Source organism: Oryza sativa, chromosome 9, assembly GCF_034140825.1.
Source record: "Oryza sativa Japonica Group chromosome 9, ASM3414082v1".
NCBI classification, from domain to species: domain Eukaryota; kingdom Viridiplantae; phylum Streptophyta; class Magnoliopsida; order Poales; family Poaceae; genus Oryza; species Oryza sativa.
The window spans coordinates 18728717-18740170 of NC_089043.1; the positions used below are offsets into that span (position 1 = coordinate 18728717).

The following is an 11454-nucleotide window of genomic DNA, read 5'->3' on the forward strand; positions in this document are numbered from 1 at the left end:
AGGGGCGGCGGCGCGTGAGAGCGAGAGAAAGGGGGCGGAGAGGAGGGCGCGGTTGAGAGGGACGATCCTGAGCGTTGGATTTACACAGAGATGATCTATACCGTTCCACGAGGAATGAAAGAATGAGTGAAACAACTTATTTAAGTATAGGGTAGGTAGATAGAAGATAGATGGAGAGGCAGCGTGCGAAATCTTACCTCCATTAATCTTCTTGTTAGTGGAGTGGGCGCACGTGCTGGCTGAGCAGGGCCCAGGTGGCTTCCGCGGCCCAGAAGCCGCGTGGCCCGTCAGTGGAGCCGGCCCGATGCGGAGAGAATCCGAGTCGTCCGAATGATGGACGGCTCAGATTGTTCCTGTTCTGGTAAAAGTCGCCGACGGGGAAGGGGTAAACCTAATCCTCCTCTTCTCCGGCGAGCCAGAGGGGCGAGAGCGGCGGCGGGGTCGTAGGCGGCGGTGTGTGGCGATCCGGCGAAGGGAATCTCGCACGGCGGCGCGGCTGCTGAGGGGGAACACCCTAATCCCCTTCTCTCCCCGACCCCTCTCCCGGCGACGCGAGTGAGTGGCTGGCGGCAAGCGCCGAGCGGCTCCAGCTTCACTGGCTGGGGGGCGCACCCGAAGACGGCGCCAAGCCATCGGCGGTCCGGCAAAGCACCGAGCCGACGGGGGAGGGGGGGAGGTGCCAAAAGTGGCAGCCCAAGCCGATGCTTCCCGTCTCCGGTGAGGCGGCGACGGTGGGGAAGCTCCAAGACGGCGCGAGCGGTGGTGAACCGGCGCGACCCCGAGGACGCCGGAGAGCTTCAAGTCTGGTAAGTTTCAGAAACCCGAAGCTCAAATTTCTTGATTCGGGTTTTGGGGCTTATTAGGGTTCTCCAGCCGAATTAGGGTTCTTCAATTTGGGAATTTATTCGAATTAGGGTTTCTGAGGTGTGGATTTTTGGAATTTCAATCTTGTTTATCCCAATCTCCTTTTTTCTGAGTTGAACAGATTGGGGAAAATTTTGGAAAGTTCAATCTAGTATTTTGTTGGGGGGTGGGGGGTTGGGGCATACCACCTAGTACTAGGTAGGAACTGTAACATATGTTTCAGCCTGGTTTGCCAGACAGAACAACAAAAACTTATATTAGGAAATCAATAGTTGTAGTGTACAAAAAAAAAGTTATAACTCAAGTTGCATTGCACAAATTTATAATTGAAGTTGCACATGATTTTAAAATGGCAACTACAACAATTAGGGAATGCAACTTTGCTATATATGAGGCAACTATTAGTCCCATACTTTAAAAATCACAAAATAATAAGGATTGCTTTTGGGCTGCAGGGTGCAAATAGCTGAAACGCACAAGAAAGAATCCCATTTGTTGGAATGGATTAGGTAATGTGAAAAACTAAGAAAAACCCGATCACCGCTACACAAATAGAAAAACAAAGATGTGTGTTTTTATTATGCTAGCTCTAGATTTTCAATGTTTACATCACAAGCAATCCCGTACTGAGCCAATACTGCAACTAACATATAAATGCACTTAATCGAAAAGAAAAACATGTTCTCTGAACCGCACAGAATTCAACGCATACTGAGGGTTAGATCGCATACACAGAATCACAGATACACATGGACTTTCCTTATCAATTTGTCTAGTCCTAGCATTTTTTTCAGGCACACGGCCTAGTAACACTTGCTACATACTCACGTATCATAATTTTCCAGTACAAGCCATTTCATGCCATTGCAAATCGGATGGAAGCAACAGCAAGAGAGGCAAAGTGATAAAAAAAATAATAGTGTCCTACTCTTCCAAATTCATAAAAGCATGGTCTATATAAGCATATAAATACATCTAGATTGATTGAGTTAAATAAAAAACAAAGTAACAATAAGTTGCACTTTCCATATGATGCAAGTATAGGTGGCTAACAGTAAAAAAAAAAAGGATACATTCAACAAAACCTTTATTATCTTTTTGTACACATGTTTGTTGTCCCTTCTTCCTTTTTATGGACTTCCTGATATGAAGAATTGGAAAGGAAAATTACCATTGTTCTGAATCCGCAAAGAGAAGTTCAGAACCAACAGATCCATCATCCTACAAATGCAAATTCAAATACAAATGCTGTATTAGCTTAGATGGGTGAGATCACATACTTATCATAGTAAACCTATTCTTTCTCCTGTCAAGACGTGGCTTCTTCCTTGCTGCTACAGGGCAACAGCAAATCATTACGTTCGTTCCCATCCATCTGCTGAGTGGCGTCTCCTCATATATCCGGGCCATCCGTTTGTTTATTAATATGTCCAGTACTAACTTCTTTTAGGCAAGCATAATAAAACCTACTAGCACTTGCAATATATCACCAGCTTGATTCCCAGTATTAGTTGGTTCATGCCATTGCATATTGGATAAAAGCTGCATATACAGAAGAAAATCGAGATAAATAGTGTTCAACTCTTCCAGAATCACAAAAATAGTCTCCAACTTTTATGTACAAAAAGGTGTTCATTCCCAGTAAAAATTGCTAGTATATGTACAGTCTACCAAACACAACTTTATCCCCGTCAAAACAACTTTGTATTCATCTCATAGCATAACAAAAAAAGTGCACGCACACAGAGATTTCAAAAGCACTGGACTGTGTTAGAGATACAGAGCGCTTAAAGTTCAGACTGATAGGTTTCAAAACCGTGCACAACTTCACAGAGTACAGACTAATTCACACAGACTTAAAAGTCCAAAAAAAAAAAGGAAGAAAAGGCATGTTCCCATGGTTTCAATTAGCCCACACTCCCCACAAGACATGGATTGGAGTTTTTACATAAAACATTAATCAACAGCGAAAATGCAAAGATAAGATCAAAACCTTAAATCTAAGTTGGCCGGGCTACCGCCTTTCATGCTGATAGCGTGACAAAGAACATCAAATTTTTAGTCCCAAAAAACTTACAACTAAATAAGTGAAGTTGCACGAGATATTGCTTAAACTTGCACAATCTAGAAATTAGAATATTTTTTCTTTTGTACATCTAAGACTAATTGAGGACATACAACTACCACAAACTCTCCACAAACTGAAACATTTCAATTATCTCATCATACCAGCAAGGGATCCAATCCCACAAACGACCCATACCTGAGAATCGGTGAAGAAACAAGCAACCTGAGAATCACTCCCTCATCCCTTCCTCCTTCCTCCTCATCCCTATCGCCCAACTTGCCCCAAACCCTAGCGGCGAGCGGTCGCGCACCCTCCGCCTCGCCGTGCCTCCGGCAGTCCGGCCACACATAGAGAAAAAGAGAGAAGTGAGAGGGAATAAGTTCATCTTAGGTCTCTCAATTTGTCGCCGAGTCCGAAATTTGTCGCTGAGTACAAAACCGAGTACAACACATCCTTCAACTTATAAAACCGTGCAAACGAGATCCCTCGGCAGTATTGTGCCTGGTTTTGGCTGACGTGGCGCGCTCCTTTGACTAGGTCTTTGTCCCACGGGGCATGGACGTGGAAATTTGATTAAAAAAATAAAACCCGTGGAACCCAGATGTCAGTTTCACACACAAAATAATAAAAAAAAATGGTCAGACCCATGTGGGCTCCACATGTCATCCTTACTCCTCTCTCTTCTCTCTATCTCATTTCTCTCCCCCCTGCACTGTAGTCTGCAAGGAGAAGGCCGGAGCGATGGCGCGCAAAGCTGGCGGGGCGGTGGCGCAGAGGTCGCGCTCGGCCGTTGCCCAGCTCTTCCTCAGTCTCCAAAGCCTTGCGAGCCACCTTAGGATAGTAGTACTACGTTTTCCGCTTGCCCTGTGTTACTGCTAAGCAACGCACAAGGAGCAAAGCAAAGGATGGATCAATGGCCTCGTGCGAATCTGATCTAACGGACTCTGACGCGCGTCGTCGATCTCCTTGTCCTTGCCGTGTACCGCATCTGCGAGAGGAACTCGTGCAACGAGCGAGGGCTATGGGACAAGCGTGGGATAAGCGCCACCACAATCGCCTGTTGCTCTCCGGCTTGCCGCCGCTCGCGTGTCCTTTCCGCCCGGCTCCCTTTGCTTCCTCTCCCGCCGTCGTCTCCGTCATCGAAGACGACGGCGACGGCGACGGGTTCGAGGAGGAGGGCGCGCACCTCACCACCGCGGCCCCCGCCCCCGGTTCCACCGTCCTCTGCGCCACCCTCCGACCTCGACGGCGACCTCGCCATGGGTGGCGGAGGGCGAGCTCCTGGTTCCCCACTTGCTCCCCCCCCCCCCCTTCCCCACCACCGCTGATGGTGACGGGTTTGAGGAGGATGCACACCTCCGCTGTGGAGATCGGTGTCGGCGGCAGATTTCTGCCGCTTCGGCGTTGGTTTCGCGCACCGCCACTCCCGCCTTCTCCTTGCAGACTGCAGTGCAGTGGGGAGATAGAGAGAAGAGACATGTAAGGATGACATGTGGGTCCCACGTGGGTCCCACTATTTTTTGTTATTTTGTGTGAAACTGGCATATGGGTCCCACGTGCAAACTCTCAAATATTTGTGACACATAACAGACATAATATGTCATGCGACCCATGTACAAACTCAAATATTTGTGTTCCAATGTTATTATATTCCAAACAGGATACTAAGTTTGTTATATGATAAATTGTTCAAATATGTTCAGTTTTAGACTCGTTTGTTCCTCTAACAGTTGAAAACATAATAGAATACACAGATTACAAGCTCTACACGTTATACGCGTGAGATGCAATCGTTTCAAATCTCAATGTTTTTTTTTTTTTGAGCAAAGGGCAGAACCCTCCAATTTTCATTAAAGAAACGCAGAAGTTCTTACAAAAACAGAGTCTTAGAACCAGAAGGATAGAACCCCTAGGTGCTCACAAAAGAAACAAAGACAAACGAAAGCCAGCTAGACCTCAGTGCACAGGCCTTTGATCAAAACAAGCCATTTCTTGCTTTCCAAGTGGCCCAAAGTACAGCTGCCACACCAACTAGCATTAGTTGTTTTGTAATTTGTCACAAGGTTGAATCCAGGAACTTAACATATGTCTCATGTCTTTAATCTGGTTCATACCAAAAGCACAAATCACAACAGTCCAGGTGAATCTCACCAGAGGACAGTCAAAAAATAAATGTTGAATTGTTTCTTTCTGTTCACAAAACTGACACAGATCATTACCCTTCCTCCAACCCCTTTTTATCAAATTATCTTTTGTTAAAACATTCTCTTTAAGCAGCAACCACAGAAAAATCCTCACTTCAAGGGGACTTTAATTTTCCAAAAAAAAAATTTGTGTGAACTCCCAATCATGGAAACAGTCCCCTGCAACTTTAGAGCTCTATAAAAGGATTTAACACTAAACATTCCATTTCTTTGCCAGAGTCCAAACTGTCACATCTCTTTGATTGTTCAGAGTTATCTCATCACAAGAAGACTTAACTTTGTTCCAGTCAGCAAGTGCATCTCCAATCACATTTCTTCTGAAAGTCATGCAACCCCACCCTTTTTTTTTTAACTTTTGCCAAAGTAATGAATTGGTTCTGAGTTACTCTATACAAAAAAAGGAAATTGTTCTGCCAAAGGTTTTCCTCCTAACCAGTTATCTTCCCAAAAAAGGATGTTATCTCCATTTCCTGGTCTCTTGGAACAAAAATTGAAGAAACTTTTTCTAACCTCCATCACCCCTTGCCAAAAATGGGAGGCCCCAGATTTTGTTTTTGCAGCAGCCAAAATGTTTTTGGATAAATACTTTTGTCTGATACATCTGCTGCCATAAACCTTCAGAATTTTCAAGGTTCCAGAGCCATTTCCCCAGCAAAGCAATGTTCATGATTTCTAAGTCCAAAATGCCCAAACGCCCTGTCTCCCTGGGAGAACAAACCGTATTCCAATTAACCAAATGATACTTCCTAATACCCTGATCATCCTGCCATAAGAACCTCCTATAAAGATCCGTTCTCTCTAACCCCAATAGGCACCCTAAAGAAGGATAACATGTACAAAGGAGTATTACTAAGACAAGCATTAATTAAACTCACCCTCCCTCCAATTGACTGAAGATTTCCTTGCCAGCAACCAACTTTTTTTTTCAATTGTTTCCTCAGGCTTCTTCCAATCTTTGTTCAGAAGTATTTCTTTATCAATTGGAAAGCCCAAATACCTCATTGGCAGATCCCCTAATTTACAGGTAAACAAATCTCAATGTTTATAAGACCAACATATTATTACACTACTTAAAAGGAAGAGAATGGCTCTTTTACAAAATGCAAACACCCAGTAACATGCATTGCAGTATTTTATATCTCACTGACAAATGGCCCAAGCTACAAACCAACAGTTTGCCTCTTATCACTAATGATTGGTCCGCTTGTATCACTAATGATTGGTCCAACCGATGGTGGACCCCTTTTATGGAGTATGGAGTTATGCAACAGTCAAAGAGTCTGCATCTGTGGAGAGGGCAAAACCGATGGTTGAGTAAAAGCATGTAGGAGTAGTACTACTTTGTACTAAAACTATGAACAGTGCAACATTAGAGGTACTAGCAGCTGCGTGGCAGGCTTACAGGCTGGTCGCTGGAGTACCTCTCTAGGAATATAGGAGTAGATATTTAGGGTGGGATATTATTCACGGACTAAACAAAACTAGAAGGCGCGCTCGCTATTTTTACCTGGTGCATACTACATAAAGTATATTTGGATCAAAAGAAATTACTGTGTATATCTTTTATAAAGAATAAGTTCAATTCCCTTAAAAAATCCTATAAAAGACGTACATTTATAATATATGATATAATATACGCTTGTTAAAAAAAGGTAATTACATTAATCAAATAAGATAAAATATATGCTTCATTTTTTTAAAACATGTTTCATAGAGTGCGAATTCATAAATTAAAATGTTTTTTATATGCACTTTTAAATGATTATTGTTTCTTTTAACTATACCATGTAGCACATCTATAGTAATGGTGATGGTGGTGGTTCTGCCACCACCCTACCGACATGTGGGATTATAGGTCCATATGAGGAAATGGACACAACATATATTTTTAGCCTTATCTAGTGTTTAAACAAAACAATGGACATGATTTGAAGTTTTGAACCATATTTTTTTTTATAACGTGTCAATTTGACATATTAAGCAAGAAAAAATAAGCGTGAAAAATTATCTTTTAAAAGTCTTATATCTATTGTTTATGGTTCTAAAACCGATGATAGAAAATGATCACAATAAAAAAAAACTTCAAAATCAACTTTTGAAATTTAAATTTTGTTATGGCTTATAATTAACAGGTAGATGATCTTAGGTGAAAACTTGAAAAAGTACTTTATAATTTCTCAGAAAATCCGATGCAGCGCACATGTCCTTGGCAAGTTTTTTATCTTTTTTTTACCACTGGTAAATCCTTGATTTATCTCATCAAATGTTAAAAGTGCAAGTGGCCCAATCAGAAGCTGGCAAACCTGCCGGCTTGTGAATATTTGACTTGTCCCTGTCACATTTGAATGTATGTTTGGACTGTAATTTGTAGTATTAAACATATAATAATCACAAAACTAATTACACAGATGGAGGCTAATTTTGCAAGATGAATCTATCAAGCCTAATTAGTCTATGATTTGATATTATAGTGCTACACTAAATGTGTGCTAATCATGGATTAATTAGAGTTAATAGATTCGTCTCGCAAATTAGCCTCTATATGTATAATAAGTTTTGTAAATAGTAGTTTAATACTCCAAATTACGGTCAAACACCCGATGTACTAGGGCCATGGATCTGAGTCAAGCTACTGGAGTCTACTAGCTAGCTTTGGATGATTGGATCTACCCACCGGCCTAATCGGGCACAGCTCTGCCGGCCTGCCTCTTGGGGAAAAATGGAAAATAAAAAAAAATAGAGAGAGAATGTAACTATGAAATTAAGCAGAAGAAATTGCTAGATATCGATTCCTAGCGTGGGGCGTACTTTCACCAGCGTTAGATATGTTGTTCCTGCCCACCCAGCGGTCGGGCTGTCGGCTTGCTTTGCTTGCACTATATAAATAGTGCCCACTGGCTGCCTAGTTACTGCGCACAGTGCACAAAAAGAAAGAAAGAAGAGAAAGACCACACAAGTAGTAGAGGAAGCATCTCGTTCTCATATCCATGGGTTCGCGTCTCGCTACCTGTGTCCTTGTACTACTTCTCGTCCTTTCTTGCGATGCACATACTGCCGCGGCGCCGGCTGGAGTCGCAGGCAACCTGACTGCAGCCCTGGTGCATCTGCACGAGGAGCTGCAGGCACAAGACCCGCTGGGCTGCGACGACACCTGCCAAGGGTGCCTTGTGAGGGGTGCGCAGCTGTGTTTCGGCGAGTACTTCCTGCACCCCCTCGGCCTCGCCGAGTGCTTCATCGAGCACATTGTCGTCGACCGGTGCTTCGGGAACAAGTGACGTGATTGTCACCACTGCCATGTGTGTACCGACTTCAGAGTGAGCGTGTGCTTTTTTTTCTTTTCTTTTTTTTTTACATTTGTTTGTGCGTGGTTTGTTTGCGCGTGTGCCTTTTTTTTTTTGGTTTGTTTGTGCGTGTGCTTTTTTTTTTGGGACATTTGTTTGTGTGCGGTTTGTTTGCGCGTGTGCTTCTTTTTTTTTTGTGTGTGGTTTGTTTGTGCGTATGTTTTTTTTTTTGGTGTGATTAGTTTGTGTGTGTATGTGGGGCGTTATATTGTAATGAGCGTCTCATTTGGAATAAAAATTCTGTAAATACATCTACATCTCTCTCGTATCACACAGCAAAAAAAAATATATTACAGAAACGATTGGTCGTAGGTGAATAGTAACGATCTTTTTAATATAATAATTATTAACACATAAATTAGATATATAGTCTGGAATTAGAAAAATGGTCTGGACGCTGACTACAATAGCATCCGGGTGTGGACGTCTTGATAAAAAAAGCGTCTAGATCTGGACGCTCTTGCAGATGACGTCCACAGTCTGGTGCGATCCAACTCCAACCTGAGTGATCGCCATCGCCATCAGTTTGGTGTTGCTACCACGTGGACGGTGGATCTCCTCGCCGTCATCGTCCGCACCTCCTCCTACTCGTCGATTCGATGAGGTGCGGCGAGCGAAGCCCTCTTGGCATGGACGAAGGCCACAGCGCCACCCATCAACTAGAGAACGAGGCTCCCACGTACGCGGCACGCGCGACTGATTCCTCTTCTCGTTTTACTTTTTTTTATTCTCCTTTTTTTTTTCCTGTATTGATTATCGTAGCAACCAATCAGAGGCGAGCAACTGCACCAGATGGACGTGGTACCTTACAGCGTCCTTGTCTGAGACGCTCTTTTTTACTTAGCGTCCATCCTATTCTTGTAATTCTACTCTATGATTTTACTGGATATTTAATTCATTTGTTAATAATTATTATACAAAAAAAATTCGGTGAATAATGTAGAGGCATGTGAAAAAATTTGTTAAGCATGCTGCCAGTAGCAGATGGAATGTGAAAAAAATGCTGTCCGAAAAAAAAAAGGAGGAAATATTACACTATACAAATTAGTATCGATCTACGGTACGATTTAGTAACGGGTGATTGTTTACCTCTGCCAGCTCAACCATCGGTGCCCTAGGAAGTAGGAACATCATAATTACATTATACTAAGGATAGAGTTACGTGCAAGGGGTTATCCACATACCCAGCAAAACGAACATTTAGTCAAAAATCGTTAATTTTCCAATTAACTGAAAGCAAAGATAAAATAGTAAGTTTCCGAGGTAAAATTCAACGGCAGCAACAATAAAGAAAACTGTAATAAGCTAGCATTGGTCAGCAGCAGCACATCCACAAGGACCACATCACAGCAAGCATGAAGCAGAGCAAAGCAGTACAGCACAGAGGGACCGAGGAGGATTATTGCCTCGAGGCGACCGAGTTGTCCATGAAGTCTGGGATAGCATCCATGTAGATTTAATCTGCCTAGCTTACCAACTATTTTTTTTTTTAAAGCAGCTTACCAACTATTTAATTCAGGCGCCATTGATCTGCAGGCAACGGTAGGGTAAGTAATGCATTAAGTCCCCCAAGCAAATAGACATCGGAAATCGCTTATATGGCTCGAGATGAGCGCACAACCATTGTAGCAGGAATACAGCCAACAAAAAAAAAACAGATGGGAGGAGAGAGAACTCTAAACAAAATACCAAAATGCAATTAGGATAGCAACCTTAGGTGGAGAAAACTCTAAACCCTAAACCCTTCGTAGTTCTGATATGGGAGCCAATACGGCTGCCGCCGGTGTGAAGCGCCTCTACCAGCGCCTTGCACCCACACACCATGCCCGGCGGCGGTGGCCAGGTGAAGACGGGGAGCCAACACGGGCGGTTGGGGAGTCGGGGAGAGGGAGGCGAAGGTACGAGCTGGAGGTGGAGATGGCGATGTCAGGGAAGTAGGAGGAGACTACCGCCATCGAGATTGGGCAGTATGAGAGCGAGCGAGTCAAGGGAGGCAAGCAAGGGGAAGGGACTATATGGTCAATTGTAAGGACGTGCAATGCGGAGCCACAGGCAATTTCAGGATTACAGTAATAGCAAAGATTATGCAAATGATTAAGAAAGTACATAACAAATTAGAAGGAAATATACAGTTAAAAAGGTCCATGTGCTGTTAACTGAAAGAGATTACCAACATTTAAATTGGACAGGCAAAATTACATGGTCTCTCTTACATAGATGCGTAGCAAAGTTGACATCCAACACTATGGCTTTTCATTGAAAATTATGAGGTTGAGTAGCAAAATTACATGGTCTCTAAGAATTGAAAAGTTTCCAGTGACTTTGTTTCACTTATACATTCAATATTATGCAATCATTTAGGATTTTTTTTCTATTTTATCCATCAGATGGCCATTATAAATCTATGAACAGATAAACTTAATTTACCTTGATCATCGTGTTATGAACAAACGGTACCTAAAAAAATCAGGCTTTTAATCATCAAATCAGTCTAGCAAATGGAAAATTTTATTCACTATATGGCCTAATTTACGTAAGCCAAAATTGCTTTGCAAATATTAGCTTCGACTCTTTCCTCCATAACAGTATCGCTACCCACGTTTGAGTGGTGCTCTCGAAATCAAACTTGCAGTTGCAGGTATGAAAAAAAAACTTATTTGGATTTGTTTAAGTACTCAACACCACACGGTGAATAGTAATCCCTCCATTTCAAATTGATCTATATATTTCATAGATACACCAAGACCAAGAAAAGCTAACAACTCTCTCGTACTATATTTACTCTACTAACAAAATATATTTACTCTAGTAACAAAATCGATGCATGCACCATCCCCACTATTTTCTAGCCAATAGCAAATCAAGATATTATATATGGGTTATAAATACTTGTATGCATGCATCAATGTCTATTTACTTCAATGTACAAATAACGAATATTTTTAATAAATGAACACAAATATGTAGATCATTTAGA

The 11454-nt window shown here is 42.4% G+C and overlaps 1 long non-coding RNA gene across 1 annotated transcript; it reads left to right on the forward strand.

Annotated features, from left to right (window-relative positions):
• Positions 1-393: 393 nt before the first annotated feature.
• Positions 394-9415, forward strand: LOC112936409 (uncharacterized). The gene is made up of 2 exons (XR_003238524.2): positions 394-806; positions 8919-9415. It is a non-coding gene; the product is annotated as an uncharacterized lncRNA (long non-coding RNA).
• Positions 9416-11454: the final 2039 nt, after the last annotated feature.